Source organism: Oncorhynchus masou, chromosome 29, assembly GCF_036934945.1.
Source record: "Oncorhynchus masou masou isolate Uvic2021 chromosome 29, UVic_Omas_1.1, whole genome shotgun sequence".
NCBI lineage: Eukaryota > Metazoa > Chordata > Actinopteri > Salmoniformes > Salmonidae > Oncorhynchus > Oncorhynchus masou.
Window position 1 is genome coordinate 2410003 of NC_088240.1, and position 23119 is coordinate 2433121.

The following is a 23119-nucleotide window of genomic DNA, read 5'->3' on the forward strand; positions in this document are numbered from 1 at the left end:
CTGTAGTCAGTCTATGTAAAAGGCTTGACAGCAATTCATGTTTAGTTTCCTTTTCATGACTTGAAGTTTATCGTAGTGTAGTCAGTCTAGTGGTAGAAAGGCTTGACAGTTTGTGATCATTGTAGTATCTAGTGGTAGACAGTTTGTCCCCACCCTGTGGTCAGTCTATGTAGTGGTAGTACATTGTCCCCAGTGGTAGTAGTCTAGTGGTAAAAGGCTTGACAGTTTGTGGTCACCCTGTAGTCAGTCGTAGTGTAAAAGGCATTGACAGTTTGTAGCACCCTGTAGTCAGTCTATAAAAGCTTGACAGTTTGTCCTCGTAGTGGTGGTCAGTATCATGTAAAAGGCTTGACAGTTTGTCCTCACCGTAGTGGTAGTCTATGTAATAGTGGTGACAGTTTGTCCTCAGTGTAGTCAATCTAAATCAAATCAAATTTTATTTGTCACATACACATGTCAGTCAGTTATGCAGATGTTAAGTTTGTCCCCACCCTGTAGTCAGTCTATGTAAAAGGCTTGACAGTTTGTTCCCAACCCAGTAATCAGTCTATGTAAAAGGCTTGACAGTTTGTCCTAAACTACTGTCTTATCAGTCTAGTGTAAAGGGATAAAGAATATGTACATAAGTCATATATGAATGAGTGATGGGCAATTCATAGGCAAGATACAGTGGCAGTGGCTGGCACTGTATTACATATGAGATGAGTATCGTAAACAAAGTGGCATAGTTAAAGTGGTAGTGATACATGTATTACATAAGGATGCAGTGGATGATATAGAGTAGTGGTATATTGGTATCATAGTGAGATGAATAATGTAGTGCGTAAGTAACATTATATGGTAGCATTGTTTAAAGTGGCTAGTGATATATTTTACAGTCATTTCCCATCATTCCCATTATTAAAGTGGCTGGAGTTGAGTCAGTGTCAGTGTGTTGGCAGCAGCCACTCAATGTTAGTGGTGGCTGTTTAACAGTCTGATGGCCTTGAGATAGAAGCTGTAGTTTTCAGTCTCGTAGTGGTCCCAGCTCGTTGATGCACCTGTAGTGACCTCGCCTTCTGGATTGTAGTGGTGGTGAACAGTGGCAGTGGCTCGGGTGGTTGATGTCCTTGATGATCTTTAGTGGCCTTCCTGTAACATCGGGTGGTGTAGCATCCTGTAGTGGTAGTAGCCCCGTGAGTGGTGGCAGACATCGTACCCTCTGGAGTAGCTTACGGTTGAGTGGTAGTAGCATCGTAGTGGCGGTGTATCATAGTGCCAGGATGCATCGTAGTGGTAGTAGCATCTGTAGTGGTGGTAGTGCTTTTGGTAGTCAAATCAAATCAAATTTTATTTGTCACATACACATGAGGTTGCAGATGTTAATGCTGCGTGTAGCGAAATGCTTGTCTTCTAGTTGGACAATGCAGTTTGTCTGTGATGTAATCTAACTTAAAATTCCTAAACTACTGTCTTATACACATCGTATGGGGATAAAGGGTGTTACATAAGGATATATGAAGATATATGAATGAGTGATGGTACAGAGCAGCATAGGAAGATACAGTAGATCATCTCCTTAGTTTTATTGAGATGAGTATGTAAACAAATTGGCCTAGTTAAAGTGCCCCTAGTGATCCATGTATTACATAAGGATGCAGTCGATGATATAGAGTACCACTGTATATACGTATGCATATGAGATGAATAATGTAGCGTAAGTAACATTATAACAGGTAGCATTGTTTAAAGTGGCTAGTGATATATTTTACATCATTTCCCATCAATTGGGGCACCATTATTAAAGTGGCTGGAGTTGAGTCAGTGTCAGTGTGTTGGCAGCTACCCTCAATTTTAGTGGTGGCTCATTTAACAGTCTGATGGCCTTGAGAAGAAGCTGTTTTTCAGTCTTCGGACATCCAGCTTGGATGCAGCCCTGTACTGAGAGTGCCATCTAAATGATTAGCGGGGTGAACAGGCAGTGGCTCGGGTGGTTGATGTCCTTATGATCTTTATGGTATTCCTGTAACATCGGGTGGGGTGTAGGTGTCCTGGAGGGCAGGTGATTGACTCCGGTGATGGCGTTGTGCAGAGTTTGTTCCACCATCTGGGGAGCCTTACGAGTTGAGGGCGGAACAGTTTTGACTGGGCCAGGCGGGAACAGCCCTCAGGATGCTCTCAATTGTGCATCGGTAGAGGTGGATGAACGAGTGCCCTTGTTTGGTGAGGGCCTGATCAGCCTCCTGAGGTACTGCGGGCGCGTTCCCCTTCACAATGCTCTGTGGGGTGGACCATGGTTTGTAGCGGATGTGTATGCTGAGTAACTGGAAATTTACTACCCTCTCCACTACTGTTCCATCGATGTGGATGAGGGAGAGAACTCTGGGCTGTTTCCTGAACCACAATCATCTCCTTAGTTTTGGATGAGTTGTGGGGTTTGATGGCACCAGGCCGAGGAGCCCAGCCTCCTCCCTGTAGTCTGCAGTTCCAGTTGGTAGATCAAGCCTGCACTGGTTGGACCTGCGCCGCTCAAACTTGATGATTGAGTTGGGGCGTACGTGGCCACGGATGTTGTGAACATGAACCTACAGGAAGGGCCACCCCTTGTGGGGCCCCAGTGTTGAGGATCAGCGGGGGAGGAGGGTGTTACCCTCACCACCTAGGGGCGGCCCGTCAGGAAGTCCAGTACCCAGTTGCACAGGGCGGGGTCGAGACCCAGGGTTTCGAGCTTGATGACGAGCTTGGAGGGTACTATGGTGTTGAATGCCGAGCTGTAGTCGATGAACAGCATTCTCACATAGGTATTCCTCTTGTCCTGTTGGGTTAGGGCAGTGTGCAGTGTGGTTGAGATTGCATCGTCTGTGGACCTATTTGGGCGGTAAGCAAATTGGAGTGGGTCTAGGGTGTCAGGTAGGGTGGAGGTGATGTGGTCCTTGACTAGTTTCTCAAAGCACTTCATGATGACGGAAGTGAGTGCTACGGGGCGGTAGTCGTTTAGCTCAGTTACCTCAGCTTTCTTGGGAACAGGAACAATGGTGGCCCTCTTGAAGCATGTGGGAACAGCAGACTGGTATAGGGATTGATTGAATATGTCCTTAAACACACCAGCCAGCTGGTCTGCGCATGCTCTGAGGGCGCGGCTGGGGATGCCGTCTGGGCCTGCAGCCTTGCGAGGGTTAACACGTTTAAATGTTTTACTCACCTCGGCTGCAGTGAAGGAGAGACCACATTTTTCCGTTGCAGGCCGTGTCAGTGGCACTGTATTGTCCTCAAAGCGGGCAAAAAAGTTATTTAGTCTGCCTGGGAGCAAGACATCCTGGTCCGTGACTGGGCTGGATTTCTTCCTGTAGTCCGTGATTGACTGTAGACCCTGTCACATGCCTCTTGTGTCTGAGCCGTTGAATTGAGATTCTACTTTGTCTCTGTACTGACGCTTAGCTTGTTTGATAGCCTTACGGAGGGAATAGCTGCACTGTTTGTATTCGGTCATGTTACCAGTCACCTTGCCCTGATTAAAAGCAGTGGTTCGCGCTTTCAGTTTCACGCGAATGCTGCCATCAATCCACGGTTTCTGGTTAGGGAATGTTTTAATCGTTGCTATGGGAACGACATCTTCAACGCACGTTCTAATGAACTCGCACACCGAATCAGCATATTCGTCAATGTTGTTATCTGACGCAATACGAAACATGTCCCAGTCCACGTGATGGAAGCAGTCTTGGAGTGTGGAGTCAGCTTGGTCGGACCAGCGTTGGACAGACCTCAGCGTGGGGAGCTTCTTGTTTCATTTTCTGTCTGTAGGCAGGGATCAGCAAAATGGAGTCGTGGTCAGCTTTTCCGAAAGGGGCGGGGCAGGGCCTTATATGCGTCGCGGAAGTTAGAGTAACAGTGATCCAAGGTTTTCCTAGTAGTATCGTGGTGGTAGTGGTGGTATCGTAGTTGTGGTAGTAGTATCGTAGTAGTGATGGTAGTAGTATCGTAGTAGTGGTGGTAGTAGTCCCATAGTGGTGGTGGTAGTATCGTAGTGGTGGTAGTAGTATCGTAGTGGTAGTCGTATCGTGGTGGTAGTAGTATCGTGGTGGTAGTGGTATCGTAGTTGTGGTAGTAATATCTCGTAGTGGTGGTAGTAGTATCGTAGTGGTGGTGGTAGTATCGTAGTGGTGGTGGTAGTATCGTAGTGGTGGTGGTAGTATCGTAGTGGTGGTGGTATCGTAGTGGTGGTAGTATTATCGTAGTGGTAGTGGTATCGTAGTGGTGGTAGTAGTATCATAGTGGTAGTAGTATCGTAGTGGTGGTGGTAGTATCGTAGTGGTGGTAGTAGTATCGTAGTGGTGGTAGTAGTATCAAAGTAGTGATAGTAGTATCGCAGTTGTAGTCGTATCGTAGTGGTGGTGGTAGTAGTATCGTGGTGGTGGTAGTAGTATCATAGTGGTGGTAGTAGTGATAGTAGTATCGTAGTGGTGGTAGTAGTATCGTAGTGGTGGTAGTAGTATCGTGGTGGTGGTAGTCGTATCGTGGTGGTGGTAGTAGTATCGTGGTGGTGGTAGTAGTATCGTAGTAGTGATAGTAGTATCGTAGTGGTAGTCGTATCGTGGTGGTGGTAGTAGTATCGTGGTGGTGGTAGTAGTATCGTAGTGGTGGTAGTAGTATCATAGTGGTAGTAGTAGTGACGTTTCGTAGTGGTGGTAGTAGTATCGTAGTGGTGGTTGTAGTATCGTAGTGGTGGTAGTAGTATCTTAGTGGTGGTAGTAGTATCATAGTGGTGGTAGTAGTATCGTGGTGGTGGTAGTAGTAGTAGTGCTGGTAGTGGTGGTGGTGGTAGTAGTATCGTAGTGGTGGTAGTAGTATTGTGGTGGTGGTAGTAGTATCGTAGTGGTGGCAGTAGTATCCTAGTGGTGGTAGTAGTATCGTGGTGGTGGTAGTAGTATCGTAGTGGTGGTAGTAGTATCTTGGTGGTGGTAGTAGTATCGTAGTGGTGGTTGTAGTATCGTAGTGGTGGTAGTAGTATCGTAGTGGTGGTAGTAGTATGTGGTGGTGGTAGTAGTATTGTAGTGGTGGTAGTAGTATCGTAGTGGTGGTAGTAGTATCGTAGTGGTGGTAGTAGTATCGTGGTGGTGGTAGTAGTATCGTGGTGGTGGTAGTAGTATCGTTAGTGGTTGTAGTAGTATCGTAGTAGTGGTGGTAGTAGTATTGTAGTGGTGGTAGTAGTATCGTGGTGGTGGTAGTAGTATCGTAGTGGTGGTAGTAGTATCGTAGTAGTGGTGGTAGTAGTATCGTAGTGGTGGTAGTAGTATCATAATGGTGGTAGTAGTATCGTAGTAGTGGTGGTAGTAGTGTAGTAGTATCATAATGGTGGTAGTAGTATCGTAGTGGTGGTAGTAGTGTCATATCGTGGTGGTGATGGTGATAGTAGTATCATAGTGGTGGTAGTAGTAGTGGTGGTAGTAGTATCGTAGTAGTGGTGGTAGTAGTATCGTAGTGGTGGTAGTAGTATCATAGTGGTGGTAGTAGTATCATCGTAGTGGTGGTAGTAGTATCGTAGTGGTGGTAGTAGTATCATAGTGGTGGTAGTAGTATCGTCGTAGTGGTAGTAGTGCGTAGTGGTAGTAGTAGCGTAGTGGTAGTAGTAGCGTAGTGGTGGTAGTAGTATCGTAGTGGTAGTAGTAGCGTAGTGGTAGTAGTATCGTAGAAATAGTAGCATCGTAGTCGTAGTAGTATTGTTGTGGAGCAGCATCGTCGTGGTAGTAGCATCGTAGTCTAGTAGTATTGTTGTGGTACTACTGGTAGTAGCATCGTAGTCTAGTAGTATTGTTGTGGTAGTACTGGTAGTAGCATCGTAGTGGTAGTAGCCTCGTAGTGGTAGTAGCGTCGTAGTGGTAGTAGCATCGTAGTGGTAGTAGTATCCTTGTGGTAGTGGTGGTAGTAGCATCGTAGTGGTACTAGTATCGTAGTGGTAGTAGCATTGTAGTGGTAGTAGCATCCTTGTGGTAGTAGCATCGTAGTGGTAGTAGCATCCTTGTGGTAGTAGCATCGTAGTGGTAGTGGTGGTAGTAGTATCGTAGTGGTACTAGTATCGTAGTGGTAGTAGTATCCTTGTGGTAGTAGTATCGTAGTGGTAGTAGTATCGTAGTGGGTAGCATCGTAGTGGTAGTAGCATCGTAGTGGTAGTAGCATCGTAGTCGTATTAGCATCATTGTGGTAGTAGTGGTAGTAGCATCGTAGTGGTAGTACTATCCTTGTGGTGGTAGTAGCATTGTAGTGGTAGTAGTATCCTTGTGGTAGTGGTGGTAGTAGCATTGTAGTGGTAGTAGTAACCTTGTGGTAGTAGTGGTAGGTGCATCGTAGTTGTAGTAGCATCCTTGTGGTAGTAGCATCCTTGTGGTAGTAGTGGTAGTAGCATCGTAGTTGTAGTAGCATCCTTGTGGTAGTAGTGGTAGTAGCATCGTAGTGGTAGTAGTGGTAGTAGCATCGTAGTTGTAGTAGCATCCTTGTGGTAGTAGCATCCTTGTGGTAGTAGCATCGTAGTGGTAGTAGTATCGTTGTGGTTTCTCCCCGTATGTACGAGTTGTATTTGTCTCTCCAGGATCCTGACGGTCTCCCAGCAGCACCAGTTAACCCAGACCCAGCAGCAGGTCTCAGGGCTGGAGGTAGAGAGTAGGCAGCTACAGATCCAGGTCACCACTCTGCTCCAGACCAAGGATGTGATGCAGGGTGAGCAGTGACACTTGTTGCCTTAAAGATGAATACCAATTTCCATTTGGCAGGAAGACAGAAAGTCTTGGAGCCTACTTCCAGAATCTAAGCCTACTGTAGCCTACAATGAAAATCTGACAAAAGTGCCACAGATTTACCTCTGTGAGTTGGGTTCTCCAGACCCCATCAAATTACACAGAACCAGCCCATTTATCCACATCTTGTATGTGTTCATTTTCAACAGTTATTCAACTCATCATGGCTTTGTTGTATTGGTCCCTGATATCTCTATCTTCCAGGGGAGGTCCAGTGTCTGAGGGGAGAGATGGAGAGAGGGAGGAGCCAGACAGAGAAGGAGAAACAGGAGGAGCGAGAGGAGAGAGAGAGGAGCCAGAGAGAGGGAGGTCTGGCAGGCTGACCTGGAAAGGCTGCAGTTACTGGTAGATCAGACAACAGAGAAAGGGACAAGACAAGAGGAGGAACGGAGAGAAGAGAGGGCAGGGTGGCAGAGAGAGAGGATGGCGTTGAGCTCGGAGCTGGGGCACAGAGATGGAGAGGTGGTGGCGATGAAGAACAGGATGGAGGGATTGGAGAAGGAGAAGGAGGAGATGTCGTGTTTGTTGGAGAAGAGAGACGCAGAGCTGGAGAGACTAACCGCAGAACACAAGAGCCACAAACACAGAGAGAGAAAACTGAAGGAGGAGGGGAGAGATGGAGAGAGAAAGCAGAGGAGGGAGAGAGATGGAGGGAGAGAGCAGAGGAGGGAGCAGAAGAGGTAGAGAGATGGAGGGAGAAAGCAGAGGAGGGAGCAGAAGAGGTAGAGAGATGGAGGGAGAGAGCAGAGGAGGGAGCACAAGAGGTAGAGAGAGATGGAGGGAGAAAGCAGAGGAGGGAGCAGAAGAGGTAGAGAGATGGAGGGAGAAAGCAGAGGAGGGAGAGAGATGGAGGGAGAGAGCAGAGGAGAGGGAGAGAGATAATGCGAGACTGAATCAGAGGCTCACTGAAAAAGAGAAGAATAACAGTGAACAACTAAAGGCGGTGAAAAGAGAGAGTGACAAGATAGCAGAACAACTGAAAAAGGAGGAGGTAGATGGAATGGAGAGATTAGAGAATATAGAGGAACTGAAAACTAGAATGATCTCACTGGAGGAAGAAAGAGACAATCTGGAGGCAGAACTGAAGAAAACTGAACTATTGGAGAACAAAATGTTTGCCTCGGAGAGAGAGAACTCACAGCTCAGAGAGAGGGGAGAGAGAAAGATGCCAGGAGGAGAGTCTGAGAAAGAGGAGGAAGGAGTCGGAGGGAAGGGAAAGATTAGAGGAGATAGAGGAGCTGAAAACTAGAATAATCTCACTGGAGGAAGAAAGAGACAATCTGGAGAGGGAAATGGTGGAAATGAGTCAGAGGTTTAAAGAAACAGAGAATAAAGAGAGTGAACAACTGAAAGACAGAAGAAGAGAGATGGAGAAGGTGGCAGAAGTTCTGAGAACAAGGGAAGGAGAGATGAGAAAAGAGAGGAGGAGATGACAGAGCTGAAAGCCATGGTCGTCTCTCTGGAGGAAGAGTTGAAGGACATTGAGATATTAAAGGAAACCTTCAGGCTTTAGAAGAGGTCAACACCAAACTCCGGGACAAGGAGATAGAGGAAGAGAGGAAGACGGAAAGAGAGAAGCAGAAGAGAGGGAGAGGGCGGAGAGATTGAAAGAAGAGCTGGCACAGAAAGACGTAGAGGTACAGGAGGTGAAGAACAGGATGGAGGGATTGGAGAAGGAGAAGGAGGAGATGTCGTGTCTGTTGGAGAAAGAGACGCAGAGCTGGAGAGACTAACCGCAGAACACAAGAGCCACCAACACAGAGAGAGAAAACTGAAGGAGGAGGGGGAGAGATGGAGAGAGAAAGCAGAGGAGGGAGAGAGATGGAGAGAGAAAGCAGAGGGAGAGAGATGGAGGGAGAGAGCAGAGGAGGGAGCAGAAGAGGTAGAGAGATGGAGGAGAAAGCAGAGGAGGGAGCAGAAGAGGTAGAGAGATGGAGGGAGAGAGCAGAGGAGGGAGAGAGATGGAGGGAGAGAGCAGAGGAGAGGGAGAGAGATAATGCGAGACTGAATCAGAGGCTCACTGAAAAAGAGAAGAATAACAGTGAACAACTAAAGGCGGTGAAAAGAGAGAGTGACAAGATAGCAGAACAACTGAAAAAAGGAGGAGGTAGATGGAATGGAGAGATTAGAGAATATAGAGGAACTGAAAACTAGAATGATCTCACTGGAGGAAGAAAGAGACAATCTGGAGGCAGAACTGAAGAAAACTGAACTATTGGAGAACAAAATGCTTGCCTCGGGAGAGAGAACTCACAGCTCAGAGAGAGGGGAGAGAAAGATGCCAGGAGGAGAGTCTGAGAAAGAGGAGGAAGGAGTCGGAGGGAAGGGAGCGAGAGGAGAGACTGAGAGGAAAGCTGGAGCTGAGAGAAGGAGAGGTTGAGGTCTTGAGAGTGAAGTTGATTGTCTTAGAAGAAGAGAGGGATGAGGGGAAGAGAGAGCAGCAGACATTAGAGGGGAAGATGGAGAGACAGATGGCTCAGCTGAGGAAAGAGAAGAGGAGGTAGAGAAACTGAGGGAGGAGGAAGAGAAGGCCGGGGCTAGGCTACAGCAGAGAGAGGAAGAGTTGAGAAATCTGAAAGACAGAATGCACCAGTCAGAGCTCTCAGAGAAACACGTCTCAGACCTTCTGATAGAGACGGAGTCTTTACTAGAGACCGAGAGGAGTCAGAGCAGAGACAGGGATAAAGCACTACACCTGGCAAAGGAGGAGAGGAAGAGGGAGAGAGAACGGGCACAGGAAACAGAGCAGCACAACGTGAGACTGGAAGAGGAGGTGAAGAAATTGAAAGAAAGAGTGGAGGAACGGATAAAAGAAGTAGCAAGGCTCTCACAGCTCCTGAAGGAGAGAGAGGAGGAGGACTTTAGGGTGAGAGCGGTAGAGAGCGGTGGAGAAAGACAGAGACAGAAGGAGGAACTGAAAAGGAGTGAGGAGGAGAGGGAGAGACAGGAGGACGTATTGAGGAGGAACAAGGAGGAGAGGGAATGGTTGGGTGCCCAGCTGAAAGAGGAGCAGACGGAGGGAGAGAGACTGAGGTCCAGACTAGAGGAGGTGCAGAGAGGACAACGCCTCCTGCAGGAGGATAGAGGATGTCGCGTAGAGAGGCTGGGGGCTCAGGTCAAAGCCCTGGAGGAGGAGAGAGACCACCTCTTAGCTGAGATCAGGAAGAAGGAGAGAGAGGCTGGGATCCTGAAAGATGAGACTCTCAGAGAGGAGAGAGAAGGGAGAGGACTGGCTCCTCACTGAGAAGGATGGAGGAGGAGTTGAAGGAGAGCAGGGAGGCGCGGGCCCTCAGTCTGGCCACCCTGAAGGAGCAGGGAGCAGAGATGACCAGGAGCAGGGAGAGAAGCAGGAAGGAGGTGCAGGAGAAGGAGGGGGACAACCAGAAGATGAGAGAGGGGCTGAAGACAGCCATGCAGGAGATGGCTACCCTGAACCAGCTGCTGGAGGAGAGCCACAGGGAGGGGGAGAGGCTAAGGAGCCTCCTGCAGGAGAGGAAAGAGGAGATGGTGAAGAGCAGGGAGGAGAGCCTGCGTGCTGCCCGGGGGGAGGTGGAGGAGCTGCGAGGGAGGACCAGGACTGTGGAGCAAGAGAAAAGGGAGGTGGAGAGAAAGCTCAGAGACAGAGAGGAGGAGATGGAGGAGGCAGTGAGAGAGAAGGACAGGAGACAGAAGGAGATGGAGGAGGTGTTGGGAGAGAAAGAGGCTGAGCTGACCACCACCAGGGCTAGACTGGATGTCCTGGAGGAACAGGGGACAGAGCTCAGATGTCTGGCTGCTGAGAAGGCAGTTACACAGCTCAGAGAGAGAATCAGAGTGGTGGAGGGAGAGATGGAGGGAGTGAGAGAAGAGAAGAAGAGCGAGATCGAGAGGCTTCAGCGGAAGATGGAGACGTTGAGACAGGAAGAGGAGGAGAGGAGGGAGAGTCTGAAACTAAGGGAGCAGGAGAGCCTGAGGCGTGTAGAGTTAGTCACGGACATGCTGAGAGAGAGGGAGACAGAGCTGGAGAGGGTGAGAGAGGGAGACAGAGCTGGAGAGGGTGAGAGAGAGGGAGACGGAGCTGGAGAGGGTGAGAGAGAAAGCTTACAGAGAGGAGAAAGATAAACTGGAGGAGAGGAAGAGAGACACAGAGGAAGTGAAACTGCAGAGTGTGGAGAAAGAAGAGACAGATGAACAGAGGAGACTGAGAGAGCCTGGGGAACAAAGGGAGGCGACAGACCAGAAGAGAGGAGAAAGGAGTCGGGAGGGTCCAGGAAGAGAGGTCTGGCTTCAGGACGAGGTAGATACTCTGAGGAAGAGAGTGTCCTCCCAGCTCCTGGACACAGAGGAAAGGGAGAGACTGTTGAGACAGAGAGAAGAGGAGGGCCAGGAGAGTCTTAGATTGTTGAGACAGAGAGAGACAGAGCTTTACACCCTGAGAGAAAGAGTAGAGGAACTCGGTAAGGACAGAGACCGTGTCACAGCTGCCCTGGAGAAGACTGAGGCTACCATGATTGGCTACCGGGACAGAGCCCACCAACAGGAGCAAAGCAGAGGGGCGGGATCTGAGGTTAGTACAACTCCTCTCTATTAGCTGCGCCCCAAATGACCCCTATGGACCCTGGTCACTAGTAGTGCACTATACAGGGAATAGGGTGCCATAGCGCTCTGGTCAACAGTAGTGCACTATATAAATAGGGAATAGGGTTCCACAGGGCGCTGGTCAACAGTAGTGCACTATATAAATAGGGAATAGGGTTCCACAGGGCGCTGGTCACTAGTAGTGCACTATATAGGGAATAGGGTTCCACAGGGCGCTGGTCACTAGTAGTGCACTATATAGGGAATAGGGTTCCACAGGGCGCTGGTCAACAGTAGTGCACTATATAAATAGGGAATAGGGTGCCATAGGGCTCTGGTCAACAGTAGTGCACTATATAGGGAATAGGGTGCCATAGGGTCCTGGTCAACAGTAGTGCACTATATAGGGAATAGGGTGCCATAGGGCTCTGGTCAACAGTAGTGCACTATATAAATAGGGAATAGGGTGCCATAGGGCTCTGGTCAACAGTAGTGCACTATATAAATAGGGAATAGGGTGCCATAGGGTCCTGGTCAACAGTAGTGCACTATATAAATAGGGAATAGGGTGCCATAGGGTCCTGGTCAACAGTAGTGCACTATATAAATAGGGAATAGGGTGCCATAGGGCTCTGGTCAACAGTAGTGCACTATATAAATAGGGAATAGGGTGCCATAGGGCTCTGGTCAACAGTAGTGCACTATATAGGGAATAGGGTTCCACAGGGCGCTGGTCAACAGTAGTGCACTATATAGGGAATAGGGTGCCATAGGGCTCTGGTCAACAGTAGTGCACTATACATTTACATTTACATTTACATTTAAGTCATTTAGCAGACGCTCTTATCCAGAGCGACTTACAAATTGGTGAATTCACCTTCTGACATCCAGTGGAACAGCCACTTTACAATAGTGCATCTAAATCATTAAGGGGGGTGGTGAGAAGGATTACTTATCTTATCCTAGGTATTCCTTGAAGAGGTGGGGTTTCAGGTGTCTCCGGAAGGTGGTGATTGACTCCGCTGTCCTGGCGTCGTGAGGGGAGTTTGTTCCACCATTGGGGGGCCAGAGCAGCGAACAGTTTTGACTGGGCTGAGCGGGAACTGTACTTCCTCAATGGTAGGGAGGCGAGCAGGCCAGAGGTGGATGAACGCAGTGCCCTTGCTTGGGTGTAGGGCCTGATCAGAGCCTGGAGGTACTGCGGTGCCGTTCCCCTCACAGCTCCGTAGGCAAGCACCATGGTCTTGTAGCGGATGCGAGCTTCAACTGGAAGCCAGTGGAGAGAGCGGAGGAGCGGGGTGACGTGAGAGAACTTGGGAAGGTTGAACACCAGACGGGCTGCGGCGTTCTGGATGAGTTGTAGGGGTTTAATGGCACAGGCAGGGAGCCCAGCCAACAGCGAGTTGCAGTAATCCAGACGGGAGATGACAAGTGCTTGGATTAGGACCTGCGCCGCTTCCTGTGTGAGGCAGGGTCGTACTCTGCGGATGTTGTAGAGCATGAACCTACAGGAACGGGCCACCGCCATGATGTTGGTTGAGAACGACAGGGTGTTGTCCAGGATCACGCCAAGGTTCTTAGCGCTCTGGAAGGAGGACACAATGGAGTTGTCAACCGTGATGGCGAGATCATGGAACGGGCAGTCCTTCCCCGGGAGGAAGAGCAGCTCCGTCTTGCCGAGGTTCAGCTTGAGGTGGTGATCGGTCATCCACACTGATATGTCTGCCAGACATGCAGAGATGCGATTCGCCACCTGGTCATCAGAAGGGGGAAAGGAGAAGATTAATTGTGTGTCGTCTGCATAGCAATGATAGGAGAGACCATGTGAGGTTATGACAGAGCCAAGTGACTTGGTGTATAGCGAGAATAGGAGAGGGCCTAGAACAGAGCCCTGGGGGACACCAGTGGTGAGAGCGCGTGGCGAGGAGACAGATTCTCGCCACGCCACCTGGTAGGAGCGACCTGTCAGGTAGGACGCAATCCAAGCGTGGGCCGCGCCGGAGATGCCCAACTCGGAGAGGGTGGAGAGGAGGATCTGATGGTTCACAGTATCGAAGGCAGCCGATAGGTCTAGAAGGATGAGAGCAGAGGAGAGAGAGTTAGCTTTAGCAGTGCGGAGCGCCTCCGTGATACAGAGAAGAGCAGTCTCAGTTGAATGACTAGTCTTGAAACCTGACTGATTTGGATCAAGAAGGTCATTCTGAGAGAGATAGCGGGAGAGCTGGCCAAGGACGGCACGTTCAAGAGTTTTGGAGAGAAAAGAAAGAAGGGATACTGGTCTGTAGTTGTTGACATCGGAGGGATCGAGTGTAGGTTTTTTCAGAAGGGGTGCAACTCTCGCTCTCTTGAAGACAGAAGGGACGTAGCCAGCGGTCAGGGATGAGTTGATGAGCGAGGTGAGGTAAGGGAGAAGGTCTCCGGAAATGGTCTGGAGAAGAGAGGAGGGGATAGGGTCAAGCGGGCAGGTTGTTGGGCGGCCGGCCGTCACAAGAAGCGAGATTTCATCTGGAGAGAGAGGGGAGAAAGAGGTCAGAGCACAGGGTAGGGCAGTGTGAGCAGAACCAGCGGTGTCGTTTGACTTAGCAAACGAGGATCGGATGTCGTCGACCTTCTTTTCAAAATGGTTGACGAAGTCATCTGCAGAGAGGGAGGAGGGGGGGAGGGGGAGGAGGATTCAGGAGGGAGGAGAAGGTGGCAAAGAGCTTCCTAGGGTTAGAGGCAGATGCTTGGAATTTAGAGTGGTAGAAAGTGGCTTTAGCAGCAGAGACAGAGGAGGAAAATGTAGAGAGGAGGGAGTGAAAGGATGCCAGGTCCGCAGGGAGGCGAGTTTTCCTCCATTTCCGCTCGGCTGCCCGGAGCTCTGTTCTGTGAGCTCGCAATGAGTCATCGAGCCACGGAGCGGGAGGGGAGGACCGAGCCGGCCTGGAGGATAGGGGACATAGAGAGTCAAAGGATGCAGAAAGGGAAGAGAGGAGGGTTGAGGAGGCAGAATCAGGAGAAAGGTTGGAGAAGGTATGAGCAGAGGGAAGAGATGATAGGATGGAAGAGGAGAGAGTAGCGGGGGAGAAGGAGCGAAGGTTGGGACGGCGCGATACCATCCGAGTAGGGGCAGTGTGGGAAGTGTTGGATGAGAGCGAGAGGGAAAAGGATACAAGGTAGTGGTCGGAGACTTGGAGGGGAGTTGCAATGAGGTTAGTGGAAGAACAGCATCTAGTAAAGATGAGGTCGAGCGTATTGCCTGCCTTGTGAGTAGGGGGAAGGTGAGAGGGTGAGGTCAAAGAGGAGAGGAGTGGAAAGAAGGAGGCAGAGAGGAATGAGTCAAAGGTAGACGTGGGGAGGTTAAAGTCGCCCAGGACTGTGAGAGGTGAGCCGTCCTCAGGAAAGGAGCTTATCAAGGCATCAAGCTCATTGATGAACTCTCCGAGGGAACCTGGAGGGCGATAAATGATAAGGATGTTAAGCTTGAAAGGGCTGGTAACTGTGACAGCATGGAATTCAAAGGAGGCGATAGATAGATGGGTAAGGGGAGGGAGAGAGAATGACCACTTGGGAGAGAATGAGGATCCCGGTGCCACCACCCCGCTGACCAGAAGCTCTCGGGGTGTGCGAGAACACGTGGGCGGACGAAGAGAGAGCAGTAGGAGTAGCAGTGTTATCTGTGGTGATCCATGTTTCCGTCAGTGCCAGGAAGTCGAGGGACTGGAGGGAGGCATAGGCTGAGATGAACTCTGCCTTGTTGGCCGCAGATCGGCAGTTCCAGAGGCTACCGGAGACCAGGAACTCCACGTGGGTCGTGCGCGCTGGGACCACCAGATTAGGGTGGCCGCGGCCACGCGGTGTGGAGCGTTTGTATGGTCTGTGCAGAGAGGAGAGAACAGGGATAGATAGACACATAGTTGACAGGGTACAGAAGAGGCTACGCTAATGCAAAGGAGATTGGAATGACAAGTGGACTACACGTCTCGAATGTTCAGAAAGTTAAGCTTACGTAGCAAGAATCTTATTGACTAAAATGATTGAAATGATACAGTACTGCTGGAGTAGGCTAGCTGGTAGTGGCTGCGATGTTGATACTACACTAATCAAGTCGTTCCGTCGAGTGTAATAGTTTCTACAGTGCTGCTATTCGGGGCTAGCTGGCTAGCTAGCAGGTTGATTGCCTACGTTACCTTAAAAGAACGACAATAGCTGGCTAGCTAACCTAGAAAATCGCTCTAGGCTACACAATTGTCTTAGATACAAAGACGGCTATGTAGCTAGCTAGCTACGATCAAACAAAACAAACCGTTGTACTGTAATAGTTACTACAGTGCTGCTATTCGGGGGCTAGCTGGCTAGCTACGTTAAAAGAACGACAATAGCTGGCCAGCTAACCTAGAAAATCGCTCTAGGCTACACAATTGTCTTAGATACAAAGACGGCTATGTAGCTAGCTAGCTACGATCAAACAAAACAAACCGTTGTACTGTAATAGTTACTACAGTGCTGCTATTCGGGGGCTAGCTGGCTAGCTACGTTAAAAGAACGACAATAGCTGGCCAGCTAACCTAGAAAATCGCTCTAGACTACACAATTGTCTTAGATACAAAGACGGCTATGTAGCTGGCTAGCTACGATCAAACAAATCAAACCGTTGTACTGTAATGAAGTGAAATGAAAATGTGATACTACCTGTGGAGCGACGCGGAATGTTGACCGGGTAGTTGGAGTTCAATTCGGTAGAGGTTGGCTAGCTGTTGGCTAGCTAGCTAGCAGCATTTCCTACGTTATATAGGGAATAGGGTTCCATAGGGCTCTGGTCAACAGTAGTGCACTATATAGGGAATAGGGTGCCACAGGGCCCTGGTCAACAGTAGTGCACTATATAGGGAATAGGGTGCCACAGGGCCCTGGTCAACAGTAGTGCACTATATAAATAGGGAATAGGGTGCCACAGGGCCCTGGTCAACAGTAGTGCACTATATAAATAGGGAATAGGGTGCCATAGGGTCCTGGTCAACAGTAGTGCACTATATAAATAGGGAATAGGGTGCCATAGGGCTCTGGTCAACAGTAGTGCACTATATAAATAGGGAATAGGGTTCCACAGGGCGCTGGTCAACAGTAGTGCACTATATAAATAGGGAATAGGGTGCCACAGGGCTCTGGTCAACAGTAGTGCACTATATAAATAGGGAATAGGGTTCCACAGGGCGCTGGTCAACAGTAGTGCACTATATAAATAGGGAATAGGGTGCCACAGGGCGCTGGTCAACAGTAGTGCACTATATAAATAGGGAATAGGGTTCCACAGGGCGCTGGTCAACAGTAGTGCACTATATAGGGAATAGGGTTCCACAGGGCGCTGGTCAACAGTAGTGCACTATATAGGGAATAGGGTGCCATGGGGTCCTGGTCAACAGGATGTGGTCTGGTGTCTGTAGGTAAAGGATGTGGTCTGGTGTCTGTAGGTAAAGGATGTGGTCTGGTGTCTGTAGGTAAAGGATATGGTCTGGTGTCTGTAGGTAAAGGATGTGGTCTGGTGTCTGTAGGTAAAGGATGTGGTCTGGTGTCTGTAGGTAAAGGATGTGGCCTGGTGTCTGTAGGTAAAGGATGTGGTCTGGTGTCTGTAGGTAAAGGATGTGGTCTGGTGTCTGTAGGTAAAGGATGTGGTCTGGTGTCTGTAGGTAAAGGATATGGTCTGGTGTCTATAGGTAAAGGATGTGGTCTGGTGTCTGTAGGTAAAGGATGTGGTCTGGTGTCTGTTGGTGAAGGATGTGGTCTGGTGTCTGTAGGTAAAGGATGTGGTCTGGTGTCTATAGGTAAAGGATGTGGTCTGGTGTCTATAGGTAAAGGATGTGGTCTGGTGTCTATAGGTAAAGGATATGGTCTGGTGTCTATAGGTAAAGGATGTGGTCTGGTGTCTGTTGGTGAAGGATGTGGTCTGGTGTCTGTAGGTAAAGGATGTGGTCTGGTGTCTATAGGTAAAGGATGTGGTCTGGTGTCTGTAGGTAAAGGATGTGGTCTGGTGTCTGTAGGTAAAGGATGTGGTCTGGTGTCTGTAGGTAAATGATGTGGTCTGGTGTCTGTAGGTAAAGGATGTGGTCTGGTGTCTATAGGTAAAGGATGTGGTCTGGTGTCTATAGGTAAAGGATGTGGTCTGGTGTCTGTAGGTAAAGGATGTGGTCTGGTGTCTGTAGGTAAAGGATGTGGTCTGGTGTCTGTAGGTAAATGATGTGGTCTGGTGTCTGTAGGTAAAGGATGTGGTCTGGTGTCTGTAGGTAAAGGATGTGGTCTGGTGTCTATAGGTAAAGGATGTGGTCTGGTGTCTGTAGGTAAAGGATGTGGTCTGGTGTCTATAGGTAAAGGATGTGGTCTGGTGTCTATAGGTAAAGGATGTAGTCTGGTGTCTGTAGGTAAAGGATGTGGTCTGGTGTCTGTAGGTAAAGGATGTGGTCTGGTGTCTGTAGGTAAAGGATGTGGTCTGGTGTCTGTAGGTAAAGGATGTGGTCTGGTGTCTGTAGGTAAAGGATGTGGTCTGGTGTCTATAGGTAAAGGATGTGGTCTGGTGTCTGTAGGTAAAGGATGTGGTCTGGTGTCTATAGGTAAAGGATGTGGTCTGGTGTCTGTAGGTAAAGGATGTGGTCTGGTGTCTGTAGGTAAAGGATGTGGTCTGGTGTCTGTAGGTAAAGGATGTGGTCTGGTGTCTATAGGTAAAGGATGTGGTCTGGTGTCTGTAGGTAAAGGATGTGGTCTGGTGTCTGTTGGTGAAGGATGTGGTCTGGTGTCTGTAGGTAAAGGATGTGAGCTGGTGTCTATAGGTAAAGGATGTGGTCTGGTGTCTGTATGTAAAGGATGTGGTCTGGTGTCTGTAGGTAAAGGATGTGGTCTGGTGTCTGTAGGTAAAGGATGTGGTCTGGTGTCTGTAGGTAAAGGATATGGTCTGGTGTCTGTAGGTAAAGGATGTGGTCTGGTGTCTGTAGGTAAAGGATGTGGTCTGGTGTCTGTAGGTAAAGGATGTGGTCTGGTGTCTGTAGGTAAAGGATGTGGTCTGGTGTCTATAGGTAAAGGATGTGGTCTGGTGTCTGTAGGTAAAGGATGTGGTCTGGTGTCTGTAGGTAAAGGATGTGGTCTGGTGTCTGTAGGTAAAGGATGTGGTCTGGTGTCTGTAGGTAAAGGATGTGGTCTGGTGTCTGTAGGTAAAGGATGTGGTCTGGTGTCTGTATGTAAAGGATGTGGTCTGGTGTCTGTAGGTAAAGGATGTGGTCTGGTGTCTGTAGGTAAAGGATGTGGTCTGGTGTCTGTAGGTAAAGGATGTGGTCTGGTGTCTGTAGGTAAAGGATGTGGTCTGGTGTCTGTATGTAAAGGATGTGGTCTGGTGTCTGTAGGTAAAGGATGTGGTCTGGTGTCTGTATGTAAAGGATGTGGTCTGGTGTCTGTAGGTAAAGGATGTGGTCTGGTGTCTATAGGTAAAGGATGTGGTCTGGTGTCTGTAGGTAAAGGATGTGGTCTGGTGTCTATAGGTAAAGGATGTGGTCTGGTGTCTGTAGGTAAAGGATGTGGTCTGGTGTCTGTAGGTAAAGGATGTGGCCTGGTGTCTGTAGGTAAAGGATGTGGTCTGGTGTCTGTAGGTAAAGGATGTGGTCTGGTGTCTATAGGTAAAGGATGTGGTCTGGTGTCTGTAGGTAAAGGATGTGGTCTGGTGTCTGTAGGTAAAGGATGTGGCCTGGTGTCTGTAGGTAAAGGATGTGGTCTGGTGTCTGTAGGTAAAGGATGTGGTCTGGTGTCTGTAGGTAAAGGATGTGAGCTGATCAAGGGACTGGACCAGACACTACTTTACAAATTACACCTCATCCCCTATATAGTGCACTGCTTTTAGACCGGGGCATATGTGTTAACATGTCAGCTGTTATAACTACCCTCATCAAGAAATGTTATAACCCCCCAAGACATGTTATAACCCCCAGGACATGTTATAACCCCCAAGACATGTTATAACCCCCAAAACATGTTATAACCACCCAAGACATGTTATAACCCCCAAAACATGTTATAACCCCCAATGGACATTATAACCCCCTAAGGGACAGTTTTCCAGTTGTGAGCAGCAATTCGGTGTCTGTCTGGTGAGTACCTGTCAGAAGACAGTAAGAAGACAGAAGACAGTCTGCCCATACAGGAGACAGTAGTGCTGTACAGTTCAGTACACAACCCTGTTGTAAAAGACTGTCTGTCCTGCAGAGGGCTGTGGCCCAGATAGAGATGGACCCTGTGGTCCAGGAACGTCTGTCTGTCCTGCAGAGGGCCGTGGCCCAGATAGAGATGGACCCTGTGGTCCAGGATCGTCTGTCTGTCCTGCAGAGGGCCGTGGCCCAGATAGAGATGGACCCTGTTGTAAAAGACTGTCTGTCCTGCAGAGGGCCGTGGCCCAGATAGAGATGGACCCTGTGGTCCAGGAACGTCTGTCTGTCCTGCAGAGGGCCGTGGCCCAGATAGAGATGGACCCCCTGGTCCATGAACGTCTGTCTGTCCTGCAGAGCGCCGTGGCCCAGATAGAGATGGACCCCCTGGTCCAGGAACGTCTGTCTGTCCTGCAGAGCGCCGTGGCCCAGATAGAGATGGACCCCCTGGTCCAGGAACGTCTGTCTGTCCTGCAGAGCGCCGTGGCCCAGCTAGAGATGGACCCTGGTGTAAAAGACTGTCTGTCTGTCCTGCAGAGGGCCGTGGCCCAGATAGAGATGGACCCCCTGGTCCAGGAACGTCTGTCTGTCCTGCAGAGGGCCGTGGCCCAGCTAGAGATAGACCATAGACGGCTACAGAGGAGGAACACACTGCTGGAACAACGCACTGACAGACTGAAGACTGAGAGGAAACACCTCAGAGAGATGCTGACACAGGTACACTGATCCTCCTTGTTTTCTACCTTCTTTACCTGCACAACTAAAGGTTAAGTTAATCATCCATTCACCTGATTTCGGATCCCGACTAGAAAGGAGGCGCCCTCACATTTGCCTGTTTTCTAGTCCCAGACTTGGTTCATTCAGAACAGTTACCTTACTATTTAGAATGATACTTCTGATGTGGTTTGTGTTAAAGACGGAGAGAGGATCATCACGTGATGGGTTGTCCTCCAGCAGCCTCAGAGACAGAGCTCAGGTTGGTCATCAACCGTCTACTAACTACTTGGGTCATGTCACTAGCAGCTACAACTCAATGGGCTACTACAGTGCAGTTGGACTGCACCAAATAACTCATCTACAAATCACTTTGCATCCCAAATAACTTCAGTAATTATGTGAGTGGCAAATCTGCACAGAGGATTACTCGGGGGGGGGACTGAAATGTGCTGAATTTAGACAGCGTTAACTCCTTTCTGTTCTGTAGGAGTCCAGGGGCTTGGTTGGTCTGGAAACAGAGGAGTTGGGAGTCCTTAGGACCAAGGTGAAGGAGCTAGAGAACCAGGTAGGTTACTGTGGGCACCGTGACTGTGTCCCAATCTGTATCCAATTCCCTTAAGGGCACATCAGAGTTCACAACAGTGTTCTACAATATTGAACCATTGCTTTCATATTTGTTAAATTCTCAGCGTGTCTCCCTGAAGAGATTTCTCCAACCGTTCAAAAGAAGAGAAGCCGTGTACACAGAGTGTATTTTGGGTTAGGTGCACGGTCACTGGGCCACGGGACTATTACAGTTCTGTAGCTTTGAACTCTGAATCACGCAGAGGACCATATCTATTGATCACAGTGTCTGATCAGTGTCTGATTGTTATAGACCATATCTATTGATCACAGTGTCTGATCAGTGTCTGATTGTTATAGTTATAGACCATATCTATTGATCACAGTGTCTGATCGGTGTCTGATTGTTATAGACCATATCTATTGATCACAGTGTCTGATCAGTGTCTGATTGTTATAAATCATAACTATTGATCACGGTGTCTGATTGTTATAAATCATAACTATTGATCACGGTGTCTAATCGTTATAGATCATAACTATTGATCACGGTTTATGATCGTTATAGATCATAACTATTGATCATGGTGTCTGATCAGTATAAATCATAACTATTGATCACGGTGTCTGATCGTTATAAATCATAACTATTGATCACGGGCCGGTGAGGGAATACAGTGTCATTTCAGATGTATACTATGATTTGTCAAGCTTATTTAATCATCATTTATCAAGGTGATTGAACGATACACCTTTATATTAATGTTGAATGTTCCCTAACCTCGCAGGTACACTACCTACAGCTGACACTCGTCCTCGACCACCGGGAGAGGCTGGAGTTTATCCAACACTCCTCCAGGAACAACCAATGGCTGGTGTCTCTTCGCCAAGACTTGACTGATTCTCTGGTGTTGGTCTCACAGCAACCAATCCCCTCTGTGCTGGAGTCAGAGACACACCGATTGGATAGGAGTGTCAGGGAGGAGGAGATGAGATTGTCTCTCAGTCAGAGTTGAAGATGAAGCACAGAATGTTTGCCTCCGAAATGGCACACTATTGTCTTCCAGGGCTCTGGTCAAAAGTAGTGCACTATATCTGAAATAGGGTGCCATTTGGGTCAAAAGTAGTGCACTATATCTGAAATAGGGTGCCATTTGGGTCTAAAGTAGTGCACTATATCTGGAATAGGGTGCCATTTGGGTCTAAAGTAGTGCACTGTATCTGGAATGGGGTGCCATTTGGGTCTAAAGTAGTGCACTATATCTGGAATAGGGTGCCATTTGGGTCTAAAGTAGTGCACTATATCTGGAATAGGGTGCCATTTGGGTCTAAAGTAGTGCACTGTATCAGGAATAGGGTGCCATTTGGGTCTAAAGTAGTGCACTATATCTGGAATAGGGTGCCATTTGGGACTCAACCTATGTATAATGAACAAAGATATAAACATAACATGCAACAATATCAACAATTGTACTGAGTTCCACTTCATATTTACTCAATTGAAATAAATTCATTAGGCCCTAATCTATGGATTTAACATGACTGGGCAGGGGCACAGCCATGGGTGGGCCTGGGAGGGCATAGGCCCAACTAATCAGAATGAGTTTTTCCCCACAAAAGGGCTTTATTACAGACAGAAATACTCCTCAGTTTCATCAGCTGTCTGGATGGCTGGTCTCAAACGATCCCACAGGTGAAGAAGCTGGATGTGGACCTCCTGGGCTGGCATGGTTACACGGGGTCTGCGGTTGTGAGGCTGGCTGGACGTATCGCCATATTCTCTAAAATGACATTGGAGGTGGCTTATGGTAGAGAAATTAACATTCAATTATCTGGCAACAGCTCTGGTGGACATTCCTGCTGTCAGCATTCCAATTGCACCCTCCTTCAAAACTTGAGACATCTGTGGCATTGTGTTGTGTGACAAAACTGCACATTTTAGAGTGGCCTTTTATTGTTCCTAGCACAAGGTGCACCTGTGTAATGATCTTGCTGTTAAATAATAATAATAATAATATATCCCATTTAGCAGACGCTTTTGTCCAAAGCGACTTACAAGTCGGCTGGGGCCACTACTTTTACATATGGGTGGCCCCAATGTAGTCAATTCAGGAAGTGAATACGACACTTGGCGTTGCAAGCGCCATGCTCTACCGACTGAGCCACACAGTTAAATCAGCTTCTTGATATGCCACACCTGTCAGGTGGATGGATCATCTTGGCAAAGAAGAAATGCTCACTAACAGGGATGTAAATTAATTTGTGCACAACTTTAAATGTTGTGTTTATATTTTGTTCAGTGTAGTTATCATATACCTTTTATGCGTTTGAATCCGAGTTGAGGGTCAATTCACT

General features: G+C 48.5%; 1 pseudogene; it reads left to right on the top strand.

Annotated features, from left to right (window-relative positions):
* LOC135521388 (trichohyalin-like) overlaps window positions 1-22847 on the top strand; it is a 49531-nt pseudogene extending 26684 nt beyond the window's left edge.
* The last annotated feature ends 272 nt before the right edge of the window (window positions 22848-23119 follow it).